Source organism: Tamandua tetradactyla, chromosome 7, assembly GCF_023851605.1.
Source record: "Tamandua tetradactyla isolate mTamTet1 chromosome 7, mTamTet1.pri, whole genome shotgun sequence".
Taxonomy (NCBI): domain Eukaryota; kingdom Metazoa; phylum Chordata; class Mammalia; order Pilosa; family Myrmecophagidae; genus Tamandua; species Tamandua tetradactyla.
The window spans coordinates 72,284,223-72,308,853 of record NC_135333.1 but is presented as its reverse complement, the minus strand read 5'-3'; the positions used below and the strand labels follow the sequence as shown (position 1 = coordinate 72,308,853).

The 24,631-nt window shown below is 35.7% G+C and overlaps 1 long non-coding RNA gene across 1 annotated transcript; it reads right to left on the bottom strand.

Moving 5' to 3' along the window:
• Nucleotides 1-1,899: 1,899 nt before the first annotated feature.
• LOC143689777 (uncharacterized) lies at nucleotides 1,900-24,398 on the bottom strand. The gene is made up of 3 exons (XR_013178914.1): nucleotides 24,232-24,398; nucleotides 21,316-21,467; nucleotides 1,900-1,997 (listed from the first exon to the last, which is right to left on the bottom strand). It is a non-coding gene; the product is annotated as an uncharacterized LOC143689777 (long non-coding RNA).
• Nucleotides 24,399-24,631: the final 233 nt, after the last annotated feature.

Genomic DNA, 24,631 nt, shown 5'->3' with positions numbered 1-24,631 from the left:
GGTGCTCATTGTGATCAGTAACCAGTCTTATCATTTCTTTCAAGGTATAACTGTGGCTGGTCACTGAGAATCTCTCAGTTCACAAATAGACAGAAAAGCATACAATTGTTTGGCCTCCTTGTCTCCTGGGTTAGAGATACTGTAGACAAAATAATTTAATTTAATTTTTTAAAGCGCTGGTACTATTGGATAATGCTCATGGTCACTCAGATACCATGAGTTCTGAATGAAACTGAAAATTTTCTGTTTACCACCAAACTCAAGTTTACTAATCCAGCTCATGGACCAGTAGTTATTTCAACTTTTACAACTTATTATCTTAGACTGACATTTGCACATTCGCATGACATAAAGCATGCGATTGAAAACATTCACACATACTGGAAGTAACAGTGAGCAAAACCTGTGCAGTAAGGCTGAAACTTTTACTGCACTGTGCAAAAAACTTTGCAGGATCTGAGTAGAATCTAAATAGAATTAGAAGGAATAGCTGGTCCTGGAAGTGTTGACACCACCGTCATTTCAGAGACTCAACCTCTCTAGCCAGAGGAACTTAATGAAGGAAAATTGTCAGTGTAAGTGCAAAAAGTGGTCATGACCAAGTAGATGATGATTTCTCAAGGGAAGTGACACCAGTAAAACAAAACTAAACGAAACAAACCTTCATATTAAAAGAACTCTTAGAGATATTTCACATGATGGAAAACAAAGCATAAAACATTGAAAGATAATCCAGACTTAGAAAGAAGCATGCCCATATGCCAAGGCAAAGAAAAGATTTTCACCCCCTACAGATAGTTATAGAAGAGGAAAACAATCACTGTTCACACTACTCTCAATAATATAAACCACTTTAATTCTGTGTTTCTAATACTTCCAATTACAGTGCAACAAGTAATATTAGCTTTACTATTTTTCCATTTCCCTATACATTTATAATTGAAAGAAAGAGGAACTTTAAGGTTTCGACAAAAAGAGGTTTCCTTTGATTAGAAAGATTGCTTTTGCATGTTTTCAGCTGGCATGGTCGTTTTCCTGGTCGCATCATAGCGTAATAAACTTGGAGTGCTTGCATTATTCTGGGAATGACAATTTTTTACATTTACTTTCTTTTCACAAATATAATAGCTGTTAGAGTCATTAGATCTTCCAATTAGTTCCCTTCCATTGGATAATTCATACTTCACTGCTTCAACACTAGAAATATTGATGGGGACATCAAGCCTGTTTAAAAGTAAAAGAAAGAGCAGTTTGTTATGTGCTCTATTTGCCATGGAAGTCAGACTATAACCCATAAATCAGACCTCTTATTCCCCAAATGTATCACTATTTTCTTTAGTTTGTTTTAATCAAAAAGGCCAAAATGACAACAGCTATGGTGTGTCTTCCTTCCACTATTATAAGAATTTGTCAGTGCACGCAGGTGTCTGTGACCTGAGGCTTCTCCAGTCCTTCTGTTACCGAGTTCACTCAGGAGGTCAACAGAGTTTGGGGGTCCATACATCCTGGTTTGCCCAGGACATGCCAGATTTGTTCTTGATATCCTGGTGTAATTATCAATAGTGTGTCCAATCACTCTCAGAAGTGTTCTGGTTTAGATAATAAATCATATGGTCACCCCGTTTATAACCTGTTTAAAATACTGTGACAATCTTCTTTCATTAAAGTATATGAATTTATATTATTCACTTAAACCAAATGTAAAATGGCAAAACCAAAGCAGAGTTCTCTTGGCTCCAAAGGGACATTTTCTTTCCTACTATACAGGGCAATGTGCTTGGCCCTGATTTGACTATATTCTTACAGCTTCTCTCTATTGCTCAATGTTCTAGGGAGGAAAATTAGTATTACCAAAGATTCCTTTATGATCGACAGGAAGAAAAGGACAGGAAGCTCACAGGTCAACGCAGAGTTTTGAACCCATCCGTGCTGTTAGATTTTTGTTGTTGTTGAGTGTACAGTTCAGATTCAGCCAGGACTTAGGTGATGGAAGGCGTCTAGTGAACAGTTATAAACAAAAGGCGCACACCAGTTAAAGCTCCTTCATACTACTGAGAACTCATTCCAGTGCAATTGAGCCAGAGTCATGCCATCAAAATTCTACTCAGCAGTCCTTTCACCTCCTCCTGGCTCATTTTACCCTTTCCCATAGTGAAATTTTCAAACCTTTGTTTTTTTGAAGCTTCCTACTTAACACCATCATTACACCATAAAATTCAGCAGACGATCATATCCCTCTTCCTAGTTTAGGGCAAATTGAAAGTAATCTGATAATCTCCTAAATTCTCACTCACCAAATTACTGACATGTCTATATTTGAAGAGATTCTAATTTTATTTTCTCTATGAGCAGTGGAATTGATTTCCATTTATTCAAGGCTGTCCTTTCCATTAGATCACCACTGTTTTCCAGTTTATACATCTGTATCCTGATCTTAATACTTCCCTCTCTCCTGAATCCTATCCTGAAGTGAGCAACTAACGTCTTGAGTACTCTGCTGGAAATGTTGAATTTACTGTTGAGATATAAAATATATCTTGATTTCTATTAGCTTTCAAGATTATTAGGAGAATAATCTCGAGTTTCCTCATGCTGCTTTCAAGTCTAACCTCTCAGAACACTATATTTTTCATATGTAGTATATAACATTACAATTGCAGTTAAAAAATCATTTGCATAATTCTTGATTTATTGTCTTGCTTCACTCCAGGTAATACATTTTTGTAAGATTTATGAGGGTAGGACTTACTCTTCTATCCTCAGCGTTTAGGCCATATTCAGTCCATAAACCCTTAAGAAATACTTGTCCGAAGACTAAAAATGTAATGAATATGTAGCACATATCACTTCATTTATAATACTTATGCAGAGTCATCTTGTAATTATTAATAGTGCATTATTTTTAGACTTCACTTTGGGCCTCAGGATGAAGTTTGTTTTCTAATGCTTATCAGTCATGAGACCTTGAGAAACGTATTTACCCTCTATGAGCCACACTTTCCTGATCTGATATTTAGGAATAATAAAACTTATATCACTATGTGTTTTGAGGTTCAATAAAATACCATATGTAAAGCCTTGTCCAAAGTATGTCTTATTGTAGGTAAATAACAGATATTCATTGCATGATAGGGTATCTTAAGGTAATAGTTATTTTCTCTGAAGCATTTTTACTGTTGATTAAGTTCTTGAAATTCTTCTTTGCCTTCCATGGTATCATGCCTTCTTGCTCTCTCCTTATTTCTTTAGTAATTTATTCATAGACCCTTGTGCTAGTTTCCTTATCCTCTGGCTCTTTAATTGTGATATCTAGGGTTCTAGCCTTTTTTTTCTCCTCTTCATAGCCTACCCATTCTTTCTGGATGCAGTACCTCATCTGCTTATTTTATTAACCAAAATTCTTCCTTACCAAGCTCAAATTCCCTTTGATGATGGGGATTTGGTGTCTTATTCATCCAGTATCTCCAATTAAAAGTACTTTTTAATCATTAATAGTTTGTAAGCAATTAATATTTAGTAAACTTGGTGAAAAAAAGTACATATAAATCTACATGTTTCTCTATTACATTCATCCATTGAGCTTGAAGCTCACAAAAGCACCAAAGCACGTAACTGATACTATTTTCTGGTGTATAAATACAAGTCATCCAAGACATAAAACTGAGTCATCTTAGTCATTTCAGTCACCTTCATCCCTCATAGGTGATTAGCTTACAGTACAAACCAATGACAGCTCTAAGTTTTCCTTCATTTCCTATCTGTTTATTAATTGGCTTCCCTGACTGATGTATTTTTCTCTTTCAAAAGCACATTATGAAGATGGTACTTTATAGCAATGAAAGATTTCAACTATGTCTTATCTACTGCCTACTCCCTTTCTGATAAAGGCACATTTAAAATTTTTTTCCTACTGGAAAAGGGCTTACATTTTCGTCAGGCTTAAAACATTCTCAGAATCATAAAAGTCCATGCTATTTCAAACTTTTGGGCTATTGAATGCTGTTCTTCATGTGGAATAATTCCCATTACTTCTTCTTTTTTGTGATAATTTCCACGTGGTTTTCTCTAACTACCTTATATAGAGGTTTTGCTTTCTATGTGGCACAAATATGCCTCTTTTCAAGCTCTGATTTTATATTTAAATTAAAATAATTTACACTTAAATATTTATAAGTTGGTCACCCTCACTAGTATGTGACTGGAATATGTATTTATACAACTTTATGGCTGTATCTATATTCTACTTTGCTTAATCATGGTATTCTTCAAAAATTTCAAAATATTTTCCATCTAAATCACACAGATTGTTTGGATTTGCCTTAAGGAATGCCCCCAATTTTCCCTCTAGACTACTTTTTTTCCTTAGTAAGAATTTTTAACAAGAGGATCACCATTTTATTCAGTCATAGATTTCTTGGCAGAAGGGCTATAGGACAGACGTGATTCCTGTCGCTTGTCACTTTAATGGTCTGAGAGGTTACATATATACTTGTGATAATAACTAGGATGTTAATGCCAGCCTCTGTTCCAGGCATTTGACCACCACGATGGGTATTGTTCAAACTAGGACTCCTTTTGAAAATCAAAAGTCACTATTTGATAATATGTTAAAACAAAGAATCGCAGCTGGAACTGACCTACGCAAACCAACAAGTGGCTGGTAAGAGCCATTTTGTATGTCAGTCTTCTTGTTCTCTTGAAATTATGAAAACTGATCCATACAAAGAAACAGATTATAATCATCACACGATAGATGCGAATATCAGGCATTAACCATGGCACAGGCTTCAAATAATTTTCTTTGCTTAAGTCTAGATGTGTGTTCAGACCTAAAAGTTGTTATGAAGCAGTTCAAGGATATCGAGTGCTTGAGAGATCTAGATGATTTCTCATCTCAATTTAAGCTCATTTTTACTGGTATATATAGAATTTCTAATGACATGTTTTATTGAGTTGATTAAAAAAATCCCACATTTCTCTCTGGATGGTAATGGAAGTGGTAGTGGTACATATAACAAACCATAAAGAGAAAAATTCAGCACTTATAATAGGAAGAGTACAGGATAAATAAAAATATTAGACCAGGAAGAGAGGCAGGGCCAAGATGGCGGCTTAGTAAGGTATGTGCGTCTTAGTTCCTCCTCCAAAGCAACTACTAGGTGAACTGAAACAGTGCAGAACAGCTCCCGGGGCCATGGCAGGGAATGGACACACAGCGTACCCCAGTCTGGACTCGGCTGCGGTGAGATCCCTGAGCGGCGCGCGATTTCCCAAGCAGTGGCAGCTGTGGCGGCCGGAGCTCTTCCCTCCCTCCTTCCCGGGCCGGCTGAGAGTCTCGGAGAGGCAAGTTTCCCAAGCCGAGGCGGCCGGCGCCCCTCTTTTGTGGGCAGCTTCCTGGTCCGGCTACGAGTCTCGGATCAGAGGGCTACTCAAGCCGCGGAGGCCCTCCCTCGCAGGCGGCTTCCTGGTCCGGTGGGGAATTCCACAGGCCGCGGCGGCCAGTGACCGATGCCCCTCCCTCATGGGCGACTTCCTGGTCTGGTGGCGAATTCCCCGGGCCCGCTGTGGCTGGCAACCAGCCACAGGGTCCCCTCAAGCCGCAGCGGCTGACGCCCCCACCACACGCGGCCCCCCGAACCAATGGAGAGAATTGGATCGGAAATCCCCAAGCCGCGGAGATCGGTGACCGGGGGGATCCCTTCCAAACACGTGAGACAAACGTGTGCCACGAGCGCCACCTACTGGGCAGGATAAGAAAAACAGAACCCAGAGATTTCGCAGAAAAATCTTACAACCTTGTTGGGTCCGACACCCAGGGAAATCTGTCTAAATGCCCAGACGCCAGCAGCAGAAGATAACGGTCCATGCTCAGAAGATTGAGAATATGGCCCAGTCAAAGGAACAAACCAATAGTTCAAATGAGATACAAGACCTGAGACAACTAATGCTGAATATATGAACAGAAATGGAAAAGCTCTTCAAAAATGAAATCGATAAATTGAGGGAGGACATGAAGAAGACATGGGCTGAACATAAAGAAGAAATAGAAAAACTGAAAAAACAAATCACAGAACTTATGGAAGTGAAGGATAAAGTAGAAAAGATGGAAAAAACAATGGATACCTACAATGATAGATTTAAAGAGACAGAAGATAGAATTAGTGATTTGGAGGATGAAACATCTGAATTCCAAAAAGAAACAGAAACTATAGGGAAAAGAATGGAAAAATTTGAACAGGGGATCAGGAAACTCAAGGACAATATGAACCGCACAAATATACGTGTTGTGGGTGTCCCAGAAGGAGAAGAGAAGGGAAAAGGAGGAGAAAAACTAATGGAAGAAATTTTCACTGGAAATTTCCCAACTCTTATGAAAGACCTAAAATTACAGATCCAAGAAGTGCAGCATACCCCAAAGAGATTAGACCCAAATAGGCATTCTCCAAGACACTTACTAGTTAGAATGTCAGAGGTCAAAGAGAAAGAGAGGATCTTGAAAGCAGCAAGAGAAAAACAATCCATCACATACAAGGGAAACCCAATAAGACTATGTGTAGATTTCTCAGCAGAAACCATGGAAGCTAGAAGACAGTGGGATGATATATTTAAATTACTAAAAGAGAAAAACTGCCAACCAAGACTCCTATATCCAGCAAAATTATCCTTCAAAAATGAGGGAGAAATTAAAACATTCTCAGACAAAAAGTCACTGAGAGAATTTGTGACCAAGAGACCAGCTCTCCAAGAAATACTAAAGGGAGCACTAGAGTCAGATACAAAAAGACAGAAGAGAGAAGTATGGAGAAGAGTGTAGAAAGAAGGAAAATCAGATACGATATATATAATACAAAAGGCAAACTGTTAGAGGGAAATATTATCCAAACAGTAATAACACTAAATGTTAATGGACTGAATTCCCCAATCAAAAGACATAGATTGGCAGATGGATTAAAAAACAGGATCCTTCTATATGCTGTCTACAGGAAACACATCTTAGACCCAAAGATAAACATAGGTTGAAAGTGAAAGGTTGGGAAAAGATATTTCATGCAAATAACAACCAGAAAAGAGCAGGAGTGGCTATACTAATATCCAACAAATTAGACTTCAAATGTAAAACAGTTAAAAGAGACAAAGAAGGACACTATCTACTAATAAAAGGAGCAATTAAACAAGAAGACATAACAATCATAAATATTTACACACTGAACCAGAATGCCCCAAAATACGTGAGGAATACACTGCAAACACTGAAAAGGGAAATAGACTCATATACCATAATAGTTGGAGACTTCAATTCACCACTCTCATCAATGGACAGAACATCTAGACAGAGGATCAATAAAGAAATAGAGAATCTGAATATTACTATAAATGAGCTAGACTTAACAGACATTTATAGGACATTACATCCCACAACAGCAGGATACACCTTTTTCTCAAGTGCTCATGGATCATTCTCAAAGATAGACCATATGCTGGTTCACAAAGCAAGTCTTAACAAATTTAAAAAGATTGAAATCATACACAACACTTTCTCAGATCATAAAGGAATGAAGTTGGAAATCAATAATAGGTGGAGTGCCAGAAAATTCACAAATACATGGAGGCTCAACAACACACTCCTAAACAATGAGTGGGTCAAAGAAGAAATTGCTAGAGAAATTACCAAATATCTCGAGGTGAATGAAAATGAAAACACAACATATCAAAACTTATGGGACACAGCAAAGGCAGTGCTAAGAGGGAAATTTATTGCCCTAAATGCCTATATCAGAAAAGAAGAAAAGGCAAAAATGCAGGAATTAACTGTCCACTTGGAAGAGCTGGAGAAGGAACAGCAAACTAATCCCAAAGCAAGCAAAAGGAAAGAAATAACAAAGATTAGAGCAGAAATAAATGAAATTGAAAACATGAAAACAATAGAGAAAATCAATAAGGCCAGAAGTTGGTTCTATGAGAAAATCAAAAAGATTGATGGGCCCTTAGCAAGATTGACAAAAAGAGGAAGAGAGAGGATGCAAATAAATAAGATCAGAAATGGAAGAGGAGACATAACTACTGACCTCACAGAAATAAAGGAGGTAATAACAGGATACTATGAACAACTTTACGCTAATAAATACAACAATTTAGAGGAAATAGACGGGTTCCTGGAAAGACATGAACAACCAACTTTGACTCAAGAAGACATAGATGACCTCAACAAACCAATCACAAGTAAAGAAATTGAATTAGTCATTCAAAAGCTTCCTAAAAAGAAAAGTCCAGGACCAGACGGCTTCACATCTGAATTCTACCAAACATTCCAGAAAGAATTAGTACCAACTCTCCTCAAACTCTTAAAAAAAATCGAAGTGGAGGGAAAACTACCTAATTCATTCTATGAAGCCAACATCACCCTCATACCAAAACCAGGCAAAGATATTACAAAAAAAGAAAACTATAGGCCAATCTCTCTAATGAATATAGATACAAAAATCCTCAACAAAATTCTAGCAAATCGTATCCAACAACACATTAAAAGAATTATCCATCATGACCAAGTAGGATTCATCCCAGGTGTGCAAGGATGGTTCAACATAAGAAAATCAATTAATGTAATACACCATATCAACAAATCAAAACAGAAAAATCACATGATCATCTCAATTGATGCAGAGAAGGCATTCGACAAGATTCAACATCCTTTCCTGTTGAAAACACTTCAAAGGATAGGAATACAAGGGAACTTCCTTAAAATGATAGAGGGAATATATGAAAAACCCACAGCTAATATCATCCTCAGTGGGGAAAAATTGAAAACTTTCCCCTAAGATCAGGAACAAGAAAAGGATATCCACTATCACCACTATTATTCAACATTGTGTTGGAGGTTCTAGCTAGAGCAATTAGACAAGAAAAAGAAATAAAAGGCATCAAAATTGGAAAGGAAGAAGTAAAACTATCACTGTTTGCAGATGATATGATACTATACATCGAAAACCCGGAAAAATCCACAACAAAACTACTAGAGCTAATAAATGAGTACAGCAAAGTAGCAGGTTACAAGATCAACATTCAAAAATCTAGCATTTCTATACACTAGCAATGAACAAGCGGAGGGGGAAATCAAGAAATGAATCCCATTTACAATTGTAACTAAAAGAATAAAGTACCTAGGAGTAAATTTAACTAAAGAGACAAAAAACCTATATAAAGAAAGAAAACTACAAAAAACTGCTAAAAGAAATCACAGAAGATCTAAATAGATGGAAGGGTATACCGTGTTCATGGATTGGAAGACTAAATATAGTTAAGATGTCAATCCTACGTAAATTGATCTACAGATTCAATGCAATACCAATCAAAATCCCAACAGCTTATTTTTCAGAAGTAGAAAAACCAATAAGCAAATTTATCTGGAAAGGCAGGGTGCCCCGAATTGCTAAAAACATCTTGAGGAAAAAAAACGAAGCTGGAGGTCTTGCACTGCCTGACTTTAAGGCATATTATGAAGCCACAGTGGTCAAAACAGCATGGTATTGGCATAAAGATAGATATATCGACCAATGGAATCGAATAGAGTGCTCAGATATAGACCCTCTCATCTATGGACATTTGATCTTTGATAAGGCAGTCAAGCCAACTCACCTGGGACAGAACAGTCTCTTCAATAAATGGTGCCTAGAGAACTGGATATCCATATGCAAAAGAATGAAAGAAGACTCATATCTCACACCCTACACAAAAGTTAACTCAAAATGGATCAAAGATCTAAAGATTAGGTCTAAGGCCATAAAACAGTTAGAGGAAAATGTAGGGAGATATCTTATGAATCTTACAATTGGAGGCAGTTTTATGGACCTTAAACCTAAAGCAAGAGCACTGAAGAAGGAAATAAATAAATGGGAACTCCTCAAAATTAAACACTTTTGTGCATCAAAGAACTTCATCAAGAAAGTAGAAAGACAGCCTACACAACGGGAGACAATATTTGGAAATGACATATCAGATAAAGGTCTAGCATCCAGAATTTATAAAGAGATTGTTCAACTCAACATCAAAAAGACAGCCAACCCAATTACGAAATGGGAAAAAGACTTGAATAGACACCTCTCAGAGGAGGAAATACAAATGGCCAAAAGGCACATGAAGAGATGCTCAATGTCTCTGGCCATTAGAGAAATGCAAATCAAGACCGCAATGAGATATCATCTCACACCCACCAGAATGGCCATTATCAACAAAATAGAAAATGACAAGTGCTGGAGAGGATGCGGTGAAAGAGGCACACTTATCCACTGTTGGTGGGAATGTCAAATGGCGCAACCACTGTGGAAGGCAGTTTGGCGGTTCCTCAAAAAGCTGAATATAGAATTGCCATACGACCCGGCAATACCATTGCTGGGAATCTACTCAAAGGAATTAAGGGCAAAAACTCAAACGGACATTTGCACACCAATGTTTATAGCAGCGTTATTTACAATTGCAAAGAGATGGAAACAGCCAAAATATCCATCAACAGACGAGTGGCTAAACAAACTGTGGTATATACATATGATGGAATATTATGCAGCTTTAAGACAGGATAAAATTATGAAGCATGTAATAACATGGATGGACTGAGAGAACATTATGCTGAGTGAGTCTAGCCAAAAACTAAAAGACAAATACTGTATGGTCCCAATGATGTGAATCGACATTCGAGAATAAACTTGGAATATGTCATTGGTAACAGAGTTCAGCAGGAGTTAGAAACAGGGTAAGATAATGAGTAATTGGAGCTGATGGGATGCAGACTGTGCAACAGGACTAGATACAAAAACTCAAAAATGGACAGCACAATAATACCTAATTGTAAAGTAATCATGTTAAAACACTGAATGAAGCTGCATCCGAGCTATAGGTTTTTGTTTTGTTTTGTTTTGTTCTTACTATTATTACTTTTATTTTTTTTCTCTATATTAACATTCTATATCTTTTTTGGTTGTGTTGCTAGTTCTTCTAAACCGATGCAAATGTACTAAGAAAAGATGATCATGCATCTATGTGATGATGTTAAGAATTACTGATTACATATGTAGAATGGTATGATTTCTAAATGTTGGGTTAATTTCTTTTTTTCCGTTAATTAATAATAAAAAAAATTAGACCAGGACTTAATCATTAGTGTCTAGACAAATGTTAGAAGTGAAAAGAGGACTCACACTTTTGAATAAAGTTCCTTCTTTTTGCCCTGTGTGTATATATATATATATAGTTTGTAGCCTAAAGGGGTGTTGAAGCAATAAACAGCTACACAAGAAAAATATTTCCAAATAAATGAATAAATAAATAAGCAATTCTGTCCTAACTATAGTGAGTGTGGCTATAAAGGTATCATAGGCAGAGCACTCACACAGAAAATTGAAAAGCTCAGCTAGGTTATGGTATATATTGTTTGCTCAAGCACAGAACTGGCCTGAAGGTTACTGTGAGGATATTTCATGGATTTAAATCATTAATTGATTGCATCTATAACTGATTACCAATTAGCTAAGACCTTAAAGGAAGAAATGATGATTTCAGCAGTCAGAAGGAAAAGTTTCTATCTCTGTTTCAGCCAAACAACTTCTCCTGGGAAATTTATCTAAACTTTCATTGGGAGTTCCTAGTTTGTAGCCTGTCCTACAGAATGTCCATAGTCATGTGAGCCAATTTCTATAATAAATCTCAAAATATTTGCCTATATACATATATATAAATATATTCTGTACCATTTCCCTAGAGGACCCTGATGAATACATATTTTGGTACTGAAAGTGTTTCTTGAGAAATAGAATCTTAAGGATGAGATTTCTGAGTTGGTTGTGATGTTTTTGGAATTGGTTCTCTAATCTGGTGAGATTATAAAACCACTAGTGACTCTATTCCCAGTGATCAAGATGATATTGATAGTCCATGGAGGAAACTGATAACAGTGACACGTAAAAAAACACCGTTTAATACTGCTACTCAAATACTCATAAAAGGCAAGGCTCTGGATGGCAGTGCATTTGATACTTTAACTGAGTTTTGTAGTGTGAAAAAGTATAATGATGCTAGCTGGTTGTTCCTAAATAAGGTAGATACAGTTAGAGAAAGGGATGAACTCAAGACTAAATTCCCAGCACAACTGCTGTGTGAAGGACGTGAAAGTTTCTATGTGTGTCCATCAAAATTCTTGATGAGACTGAAAACTAAGCCATCCATGGACAAGCTGCCCATGGAATTAATTTCCTTTTTGCATTTGACTGAATGTCCCCTAACTTTTGTATAGAGTCTTTGGTGAGGGTGATTTAGCATTCATTCACTCATTCACTTACCCATCATATGCTAACAGAACAAATTTTAAATGAGTGACTGAAATTGTATTAGAAAACAAAATGCTGGGCAAACGATGAACAAAATATGTTTTCTACCTCCAAGGTAGAAAGTGTAGCAGAGAAGATAGTCATATTAAAGCTGTTGATTAAAATTATAATACCGTGGGAGTGTGAAAGAGAAAACCACTATTTCAATTTATTGTGGTTGAAGCAAATAGTTCAATGAAGCAATAAGTTTGCAACTTGAAAAATGAGTTGGACTGATCAAGTGCAAAGGAAGGGATGAATAGTTTAGATTATAGAGCTAACAATGACAAAATTACAGAAGCATGAACCATATTTAGGTAAATGTTGATGACAAAATCTGTGGTGTTGGAGCAAATTATACATGACAGGTTGTTTAATAGACTGGGGAAGGGTTGGATAGTGACAGTATTAAAATTCCACTGCTAGGGATTAGGTATTGTTTCTACATTCAGATATTAAGAAAGGTAACAACAAAATAATCATGAGCTTTGTAGAAACTTTATTACATGTGTTTCTTCTTGTGTTAGTTTGATAGCACTAAGTAGAAATCATGCATAGGGATAAATTAGATAACATAATCACAAGTAGACTATAGTCCAAAGTGTATGATTTCTTTTCAGTGGACAATAAGTGAAAAGAAATAGTGGGGGAAGAGGATCCCACTATTTAATTTGTATCAATGGTCCAAGCAGGAAATAATTCATCACCATCTACTTTCTGGTTCTGCAAGAACCAGAACAGGAAACACCAAAAAAATACATTTCATAGCTTGCCTATATCTGATGGCCTGGTCATTCTCCTAATAATCATATATTCTTGCTATTTAAACTTATTATATAATGATTCTCTTAGGACTCCTTCCAGAGGGAAGGAGTTAGGATAAGGGACTGGAAGGGCATTTAATTAAGAAGTGCCAAGGATTAATGTCATCACCCAAATTCTCCTTACTTGTACCTTAATAATATCAAGACATTTCTGTTGAACAACCACATTTCCCAACACAGACCTGGGTTCTATTCCAATTTTTCCTCATTGTCAATCTTCATTAAGGAGGAATGATTCTTTCTGTAATCATTGCCACTGTCCTGAAAAGTTTTTGGTTCAGTGGACAGGTAATAACAGCTATCTCCATGCCATACCCATGACTATGGGGATAAGTTAAGTTCAAGTTCTGAAAAAAATGAACAAGGGTTGTAAAGATATGATATAAATGTGCATATGCATAATATGTATGCACAGATATACCACAAAAAGCATATATACCAGTAATTTCCAATGTTTGTATTAGATATTGAAAGGATTAACAAAGGTATATATTGAATGAGGTGATTTTTCAAGATATGAGAGAAGGAAGGGAATATGATCTGGGACAAATTGGAATTTTTATCTGAAACAACCTGTAGAAGAAAAATCATAAATATAGAAAGGGACTATTAAAAAACCATCAGAGAAAAACTTCAATACAGTTTGGAATACTACAATGGGACCCTAGTCTATTTTATTCTGCTAGATTTTCTGTAACAACCTGTTAATAGTCCTCACTGTTTCCAAAACGATATTTCCATAAGACCCTGGTAAAAAGGATCCAATCTTTTCCCAAGGCTTCCGGGTTAATGCTCAAATCCTTCCCAATACCTACAGGGACCCTTATGACACTCCAACTCTATCTCTTGTTATTTGTCTTCAGTTCCTGTTATCCATTCATCCCAGATATCTTCAGTATTTCCAAGAATGCCATGATCTTTCTCATTACCTTCATTTTTATATGCTTCCAGTTCCAGCATTGAGGATTGTACACCCGCGCACACTGGACTGTTCACTCTAACTGTATTGTTCTTTGCACCATATATTTATGTTTATGAGACCTTATTATACCGATTTACAATTTTCTCTTATCTGTCTCTCCTATTACATCATAAATTACTCAAGAGGAGAAACTTTTCTGTTATTCAGAAAACCTCATATTTTCAGGGTTCCCCAAGTACTTGATATATATATACATATATATAGTTGACATATATATATGTCAACTATATATGTAATATATATATATATTACATATATATATATTACATATATATATATATTACATATATAATTATATATCTATAATTGCCATGATAGAGGGGAAGAAAAGATTTTTTTAAAGGAAGGAAAATAAACTGGCCCTAAGGGAAAAAATAATTTAGGGAAGAGGAGAGTGTTCTTTAAAAATATCGCTCAATTATTATATTTAGATGATTCAATAGTAATGGTTTTTAAGATTTCAAAATACGCTTGTAAAAGTAATAATCAATAGAAAGAGTAAAAAATAAAATTAAGGGAATCTCCCAGAATTTAAAGCTAGAAAAACAAAAGAAAGATGACAATCCACAAATCTTAACATTTGAACCTGAGAAGTCATAGAAAGAACAAATAAATAGGGGAAAAATATACACACAGTAGCAGACATTCCCCCTAGACTTGAAAAATATACGTTTTAAGATTGAGAAGGCTCACAGAGTACACAGTAATAAATTACTGAAAAAAAACCACACCCAGGATATATTAAATATTTAACAACCCTAAGATCAGGAAAATATCTTAAAAAGCTAAAATAGGGTCATTTTAAATGGCTCGAAAATCACACAGGGGACAGCCTTCTAATTAGCAACAAGGTCAGCTAAGAGTCAATGAGCCAACTTTCCCAGTATTCATTGGAGAACTCAATTTCAACCTTTAAACTCATACCTAGTAAAAATAAAAGGCTTCAGATATGTGAGGAAGCAATATTTACCTTCCATACCCTTTGTATTCGCTCATAGCTGAACTCCATTAAAATGCGACTGTGAAAAAGGAAGAAGACGTAGGGATTGAGAGAAACAGTGACTCTAACCTGAGAGGTGAGAGACAGAGAGAGGAAAGGGAGAGGGAGAAGGAGAGATTAGTTTGATATTGTCAAAGAAAAAAATTGCGCCAAGCCACATGAAACAGGCAAAGATAAATTTATTCCAAGTTGTTCGCAATAGAGAAAGTTATCATAACAGGGGAGAGAGAGAGAGGAAGAGAGAGAGAGAGAGAGAGAGAGGGAGGGAGGGAGGGAGGGAGGGGGGGAGGGAGGGAGGGAGGGAGGGAGAGAGAGAGAGAGAGAGAGAGAGAGAGAGAGAGAGAGAGAGAGAGAGAGAGAGAGAGTAACTCCACTGAAGCAGACAGGAGAGTTTTAAGGACTGGATTTGAGCTATTAGAAGAGTATTGGGAGGGGAGGGCAAGCAATGGGATGTGTCTACCACATGACGCTATTCTTCTTAATTTACTGGTGAGGCCAAGCGGAATATATGCTTTCTGGATTCCGTAAGAGCCAAGGTGAAGGTCGGGAGTCTAGAAACAGGCAGAAGCCTGGCTAACCTTCAGGCAAGCTAAGAAAAAGTTAAAGCTCTCTTGGTCAGTAACACAGCACATGAGGACTTTCTTAAGCTATGCTGTTTACCAGGATCACAGGACCTGAAGGTAAAAGTTGACAGTGTAAAAAAAATAATAGTAATAACTAAAAGCATATATAAACTAAGTGAGGAGAGATAAAAAGGTTTCTTTCCATGGAATAATGTGTAGATGGTCATTAAGTTTCCATGTTTTTTTGGTTGCTTGGTTGGTTGTTTTTTTTGGGTGTATGGTCAGGGTCTGGGTCCATCTTTTTCATTTCAGAAATATTCCAAGATTTTGTACTCAGGTAAAGGCTAAGGGAAATTGGGGAGCCCTAAGTCACTGATAAGATGATATGAAACAGAGGAACCATATTCACTTACCTTTCCCCTTCTGCTTTAAGTCTTCACAGTATTTTGAGCTTAAATTGTTAAACATTCTTAATGTGATTTCTGATATATTTTTTAAATTATGTGTTCACTTGCAATGTTTTTAAATATATGCATGTATAAAGACAGATTTCTCTCCAACTGTTCAATTCTCCACTGTTGTGTTTTATATGCTCATGTGTTGAATTGGATGAGGTCCTGGTCATCTATAATTCATATTTGGAGATTAACTAGTGACTGTAACATAGTCTGAGGTGCTTATTACACAGTCCACTAAAATATATAACACATTAGTTATTGTTTTAAAATTGAATCGAAAGTCCATAAGAAAAATAATAGCTACAAAAGAATAGAATACTTTCTATACTTTTAAGATTAAAATTTAAAATATAAGTGTTATTTTATTCAATTGAGTACTTGTTTCAGCAATGAAATGCCCATATAAGTGGGCCAAAAAAACAACCTCTATGTGAAGCAGAGATTTGCAATAAAAGAAGGTATAATCTGGTAGTTAGTTTTTATGCAAATGGAAATTGCACTTTTGACACTGGGGGCACTAGAGTATATTTGTGAGCCTGTGTGTTATAATTTGAGGTTCTTGGAAAGATATTAAGGGTGTAGAATTGGTACAAATCAGTCTCAGAATAAGAAGAAAAAAAAATTTCAGTAGAGGGGGATCATGGCTCTATGAACTATAGAAAGTTAAGAAAACTTCATGACTTCCCCATTTTATGGTTTCTAATATGATAATCAGGGTTTTAGAGAGAAACTGATGTAGTTTACCTGCCAGACCTGCAACTTAACAGAACCACTAATTTTTAAGTTTTAGGAGGATTAAATGAGGGTAAAATATTTACAAAGACTATAGTCCAGAAGTATTAGCTACTATTGTTACAGCTATACTCTCTATTTCCTCAGTAGGCCTGCCTTTACAGGAGAGAAGGAGGGATAGCACATTTTCAACTAAGCAGCCAAGCTTGAGATAGATGCTCTCAAAATATGGAGTTAGAAAAATACTTTAAATTATCAAAGAAATAGTTAATAGATATTTTACAAGACCAGAGGTTGGAAAGATAGTCAGAGAATAGAAGAAAACATAGTCAATATAACAAGGGATAGAAAAATGTAGGAAAGGCCAAAGATTATTGCAACCATAAAATAAAATGAAATGGCATATGTATGATGAAATATATCCCACAGACCACTTATAAAATGTGTGCATTGGAAAAGGAACTTGAGTTCTCTGATGCTGGAAACTAAGGGAAAAAATGCAGCTATAGGATATGGTTGGGATAGAGATTAAATGAGAAAATGCATGTGAAGAGCTGAGAAAAACAAACAGTACTCAAAAATGTTAGGCGATATAAAATGTTATATGATAAAATAAATTGGGATATGTTTAATAATAATTAATTGAAAGTTTGTATAAATATCTACTCTGTGATCCCAAAGACATTAATGCATATTCTAAATTGTAACAGCTGTTAACTCCCATTGGTGAACTATCAATTGTTTTTAGTTTCTTCTGCTTTTCTATGTTTTCAAGTTTTGACATTGTACATATATATTGCATTTTTATCGAAAAGCTGTATTTTCAGGTACTTGAGGCCCCATTTCTTTTTTCCCTTTTTTTTTTTACGTGGGCAGGCACCAGGAATCCAACCTGGTTTTACCGGCATGGCAGGCGAGAACTCTGCCACTGAGCCACCGTTGCCCGCCCAATACCCTACTTTTTCTTAAATGTCAAATAACCTACTGATAAGTGTAGAGAAAGATTTGTCTTTCCTCATAAAGATACTCCAACTTTGATTTTCAGAAGACTACTAATTAAGGCCGTGCAAAGGTAGTTCAGGGATCCGGGTTCCATTTCCAGCTCATGCACTTTCGAAACAAAGAAACTAACAAAAACAAACAAAAAAATTCAACAAATGGCGCTGCGATAACTGGATACTCACATGGAGAAAGAATGAAATGTGGCCCCGCCATAAAGCACACACACACACATACACACACACACAAAACCCAACTAGTAAAATATTTCCTTATTATTTGTTGGCTCATTTACTTTATCTATTCATTTAACGCATTCATTCCAACAATAAATACAAAGAATGAAAAAGCCATACCTTGTGCTCTCAAAGAAGCTTACAGTATATTAGAGGAAACACACTATACCTGCTGATTATAATGCTAATGTGAAGAACAACTGTGGAAGTTCTCAAAAAGAAGAATTTATCCTTGTGAATAATTATCTTTCAAATACCAGGAAATGAGATTATATTCACCTGAAATAGTTAAAATTCTTAGGCGTTAATAACAACCTATTAGAAAATCAGAAGACAAAAACAAAATAATAATGATGGCATTTTGGAAGATGTTTGCAAAGAGAGGACGGGATGGAGAATGAAAAAAAGGTCAAGGATATGGACAATGTACCTCAGCAGATCAGTGAAATCTTTTTGAAAACTCCCAGGGTAAAATTAGTTATACTTTTGTTCTCCTACTGATGTTACAACTTTTAGAAAAATAAGCTTTAATTGCTGTCTTTAGTATTATTTGGATGGTGAGTAGTTAGCCCCGAGGAAATCTGATATTAAAATATCCTTAAGAGGGGCGGGCAATGGTAGCTCAGTGATATAGCTCTCACCTGCCATGCTGAAGACCCAAGTTCAATTCCTGATGCCTGCCCATGTAAAAAAGAAAAATGTATATATATATATATATATATATATACTTAAGAGAGTGTTTGGCATTATATGATTCTATGGAAATGAAACTTGATTTCCACTCTAATTATACTGAAATTTCATGTGGATATGTTTTAGAACCTGGATTCATTTAAGACATGTCTAATAAAACCAGTAGAAGTCTCAGAGAAAAAGACTAACTTATGCATTAGCCTCTGGGTTCCTAGTCCAGCCAGCACTACCGGGTTCACCATTAGTGAAATTAAAGCAATTGGACATCGTGCACGTGCCTGAGCTCTAGGTTCTGTGAAGAAGCATGAACTCAGGGAAACTACAAGAAGCAACACATTTTATCCCTCCTCCCTCTTCTCCATTCCTTACCCTGCAGTGTATAGGAGTATTGGAACTCTTTATTTGGAATACTTTAAAAACACGGGTGTTGAAAAAAATTGTTTAGAAAGTGAAATAGTCCTCATTTGTGTTCAGCCAACTTGAATACATCTCTACATTCGTATCTAAACAATAAACACATAAAGTTTATGTAAACATGATCATATGCATATTCTGGATTTTTTTTGAAACTCTCTTTTTGAAATGTATTTCAGTGTTCTCTTCTTTTTTTCCCCTACCTTCCAATCCTGCTCCTATCAGCCCATCACTGCAACTCACTCTTCCCATCTCCAGGTGCCAAGTGTTACCCACCTACTGAATGTCCCTTCTTTCTTTTCTCCATGCTAGTATTGCAATGTTATGTCTTTGATAAATTTAGGATACATTTTATGATTATTGATCTGCTCAATTTTTGTTTTCAATTTCAAATGTATTGCCATTAAGTTGCATATGCTATTCTTATACATATTTATTCCTTCCCTGTCTGGACTACGTTTTTACTTTTACTCCTAATACTTGACAATTTTGCTTCCTCCATGTTTTAATCAATTTGGCATTTGGAGTCTGTGGTGGTTTGAAACTATATGTACCTCAGAAAAACAAGTTATTTAATCGAATCCATTCCTGTGGGTGTAAACTAATTGTAAGTAGGATCTTGAAATGACACTACTTCAATTAAGGTATGATCCACCCCACTCAGGATGGGCCTTAATCCTCTTACTGGAGTCCTTTTTAAATGGAATGGATTCATAGAAGAAAGAAAGAAAGCAATGGAAGAAAGAAGCTGAAAGCGATAAAACCAAGAAGAGAAGGGAGAGACCAGCAGATGCTGCCATGTGCCTTGCCACGTGACAAATGAGCCAAGGACCTCCTGCAGCTCGTCTTTGGGAACAAAGCATTGCCTTGATGATGCCTTGATTTGGACATTTTCCCAGCCTCATCTGTAAGCAAATAAATTCCTTTTATTTAAGCCAATCCATTTCATGGTATTACTTTCAGCATCCTAGGAGACTAAGACTGGGTCTTTTCAAAGAAACTAGTTTCAGATTACTTTTTCATTCCCCAAACTGTCTATTTATTGATTCAGCTCTTAAATGTGTTAATTCTCTCTTGATTTTTTTTTGTGATTTTTATTAATACATGTTTAAGTTTCTGTGATGATTAATTTTTTGTGTCTAGGTTATGGTGTCCAGTTGCTTGGTTAAATATTGGCTTGCTTATTAATGTGAGGATATTTTGATATGGGATTTAAATCTATAATCCACTGATTATATCTACAGTCAACAAAGGATGGTTCCCTTTAGCAATGTGGGGGTCTTCTCATCCAGTCAGCCAGAGGTCTTCAAAGCCAGAACTGAGGATTGCAGAAGTCTGAAGAATTTGGACTCAACTTCAGCATTAGTTCTTGCTGGAATTTCCAGCCAGTTAGATTCCATTTCAGAAATCCTCATCTTTATTCGAATTTACAGTTCGGATTTGCCTGCCTCCATGGTCACATGAGTCAATTCCTTATAATCTCTCTCTCTTTCAAAGCACATTTTGGATTGATTGAAATTTTGATCAAATATCATTCTGGAATTAAGCATTCAAATAAATCTCATTTATTTACCTTTGTTTCCTCTCAAAAACTCAACAAAACAAAACAAAACAGAGATGGGGTTAAATAAGGCATAGTTTTATAATGATAAAGAGGAAGAGAAAGAAAACCACAAAAACAATATTTGGAAGCAAGATAGAAGATAGAAAAACCAGTAGCGACTTGTGGATCTTATAGAGGCTGAACCAAAGCTAGTAGTGAGGGTGCAAAACTGATTCTCACTAAAGAACCCCCAAGCAACGTGAATTGGTGAATCCTGATACCTTATCTCTCCACGTGGAGATGCGGGCAAGCCTGAAAACTGGAAGAGTGCCTGGAAGCCTATATAAGATGCAGATAACTCCCTACATGCACCATGTTTTCTTTCCCACTTTATACAGGTGGGCTACTTTCTGTTACCCATTCTAATAAAAGAATGCCTAGGGTACAGTACTGGAAAATTAATCTCTGGAGAATTGACTGGACCAAAAGGGAAAAAAATGAAAACTATAAATATTTACTTATTGAATTGTGTCAGCCCATAATGATTGCTAGTAAACAAGCCCATCTTCTATACACTGAGGTCTGAGTAATCTGTTTGGCATTACACACTTAACTGTTGCAGACAATCAAGGATTGTCAGATATTTGATGAAAGCTCCTAATATGAAAGACTGAGAGAAAAAACAAAGACAAAAGGAATTTAGAAGAAGCAGAGATAACACCGTGAGAAGAACACTAAAAAACTCTTTAAATAAACTGTAGCTCTTCTACATTGCTGGTGGAAGTGTTAAGGTAGAAAAGGGTTTTTATAGTTGTTTTCATAAAGTTATACACACCCCATAGAGCCCAGGGTTCTACTCCTAGATATTTACTTAATAATAATAATTAATAAATAATTAAAATATGTCTATACAAAGACTTGTACATGAATATTCATAGCAGCTTTGTTCATACTATCCAAAAACTGTAAACAATTGAAATGTCCATCTACAGGTGATTGAATAAACATATTGTAAATCCATGCAATGGAATACTACTCAGCAATGACAAAGAATTAACTGCTGATATATGCAACAAGGATGAATACCAAAAGCATTATGTTTCATGAATGTACTTTTTGAACTCATTTGTATAAAATTCTAAACCAGCTGACTAATCTATCATGACCAAAATTAGATCAGTGATTACCTGGGGCTGGGATTGGTAGTGGTGGTAGAGTTACTGGAATGGCATACAAGAGAACTTTTTGGAGTGACAGAAATACTGTATATCTTAACTGTGGTCATTCCATGGGTACATGCATTTTTCAAGCACAACTAACTCTTCATTTAAATTGGATGCATTATTTTATATGTAAATTATACTTCAATAATGTTGACTTGAAAATATAATTACTACAAGTATTAGAGAAGTAAGATAAATGTTTGCATCCATGCAATAAGAATAGAACGTTATAAAAGGAAACAGAAAACAGACAAAAAAGCTCATTGTAAAGAAAACAATGGTGCAGGAAACACATTTTTAATAGAAAATGAAAAGATAAATGGAGAAATTCACTTGTGGAAGACAGCAAAAGTATAAAACCATAGAAAATGAAAACGAATAAGTTCATGAAGTGTAATATCCTAAATAGAGGAAAAATTCAGTTAAAGATATTTAAACTCTAGGGATGGATGAAGAAAGTAATAAAAACTGTGTGTTTTCACATAACTAAAGGACATGAGTTTATCATCTTTTATTTATCCACCCTGCTTCCCTTCTCAAAATTCATATACATTTTATCTTTAAAAGTAATGTCTGGAGGCGGACCACCGTGTCTCAGCAGGCCGAGTTGTCGCCTGCCATGAAGGAGACCTGGGTTCGATTCCTGGTGCCTGCCCATGCACAATCAAAAGTGATGTCTGGTTTCTATGTCCTAAGGTCTCCTATAATGTTCTTAATCTTCTCCTGGAGCCAGGGTTTCTATTTATTCAAAGGATTTTACCTCTCACAACTCTGCTCTGCCACCCAACTGTGCTCTCTGTTCCAATTTCAGCTCCACTACCCAGCTCCAACTCTGATACTTCATGATTATCTTTTCATGGAAAAAGATTAAAATTAAAAATAAATTAAAAAATCATCTTTTTCCTCATCTTCTTTTCATATTCTAGCTATCCAGATATTCCTGGTGTTTCTTGGTTTGGTTCTGATTCTGATCATGGAGGGTTTTTTTGTTTTTGTAGCCAACCACTCTCTGATCTTTTACAAAAATAAAATTAGAAGCAACTGGCCAGATCTATATAAAGGGATAAAATTGTTTCAGGAAGTAAAACAGATCGGGAGATATGTGACAGAACACAAATCACATATATGGTTTTATAAATAGCTCATATCAATCATCTTTGATGCTAATGGGGTGGCAAGGCAGTGACACCTTTCTCTGAACACATACAATGTCTTCTTCAGCTATCATAGAGACAGAAAGAGGAGACTCCTTTGGGAAATCAAGTTCCTAAAACTTTATCCACCGACATGATGCTGAGATTCTATAATTAGAGATTTTATATCAAGTGTTTTCTCTTCATCATTTAAAAATAAAATAATTTTGGATCAATTCAAAAATTAAAAATTCTACTTATACATAGAATATATAATTGTATATTAAAATCAAAAGACTTAATGATAAAAATTGAAAACTAAATGGAAGATATCAAAATATTACAAACAATAGATTATAAATAACAAAAAGTAAAACACAGGGAATGCACAAAGAATCATGTACTCCACAGTAGTAAAGAAATTTTGGTAAATACAATAATGATTTTTCCTAAATATCTTCCTACTGATTCATAGTTATCTCTAACATTCTAGGAGTTGAACTTGGCAAAACAGACTAAAATTATGTCATGCAGAACAAGGAACCTTTAGTCTTACTTCACCTTAGAAAGAAATAAATGTCTGTTATATGTCATCAATGATTAGGGCCCATTGTCTGCTAATATCATGGAATACATCTATTTTACCTCATTTAGTAGTTGCATAGAATTCATGCTATTGTTTTTATTCCTTCCCCTAATAGCCAGTATCTGAGATCGTACTAAAATGTCTAAAAAATATATATGAAATAATACAGTGGTGACACCAGAAATCTGGATTTCCAGAGGAACAGATAACAATATTACTTCATACATATTAATTATCTTATAAACAAATAAGATCAGTAAATCTAGGCTCTGTCATAGTGGTTTCATGAACCCAGAGAAGATGGAGTTTCAGAAAGTCTTCCAGACAAAAATGACCATAATCACAGCTCCTTCAGACACCTTTAGTGTGATTCTCTGAACTGGTAATGTCAACACATACCAACAGCACTCCATAATTGAAAGTCAAATACCCACTAAAATAGCTGAATTGTTTTCTTCTCTGTAATAGTTCAATGCTGCAAGGAATATTTACCTGTTCTCCTGAGTTTCTTCACCTTAGAAAGACTTGGAAATTTGAGAGACAAGTAAATCATTTCTTCAGGCATTACTGAACAAATTAAACACAACCCTGTGTGTTGTATATACCACACTGAACTTCACAGAAGCTGCTGTTGTGGGATGATATATGCATGCTGGAACAGAGTTAAATGATCTAATTTGTGAAGTACAAAAGAACAAAAATAGTGTCAGAAAAGAGAACTGTTCCACTGAGAATTTCACGACATTATTCTCAACTATGCAAGTTCTCTTATCTTTCTTTACCTAACTTCCTCCAGTAAAATACCTTAAGTTGAAAAAACATGGGCCTGTGGGAATAGTTTTAAAATTACATTTCTGTTTAGCCCTCTCCCAGGAAACCACAGGTTGAGTTC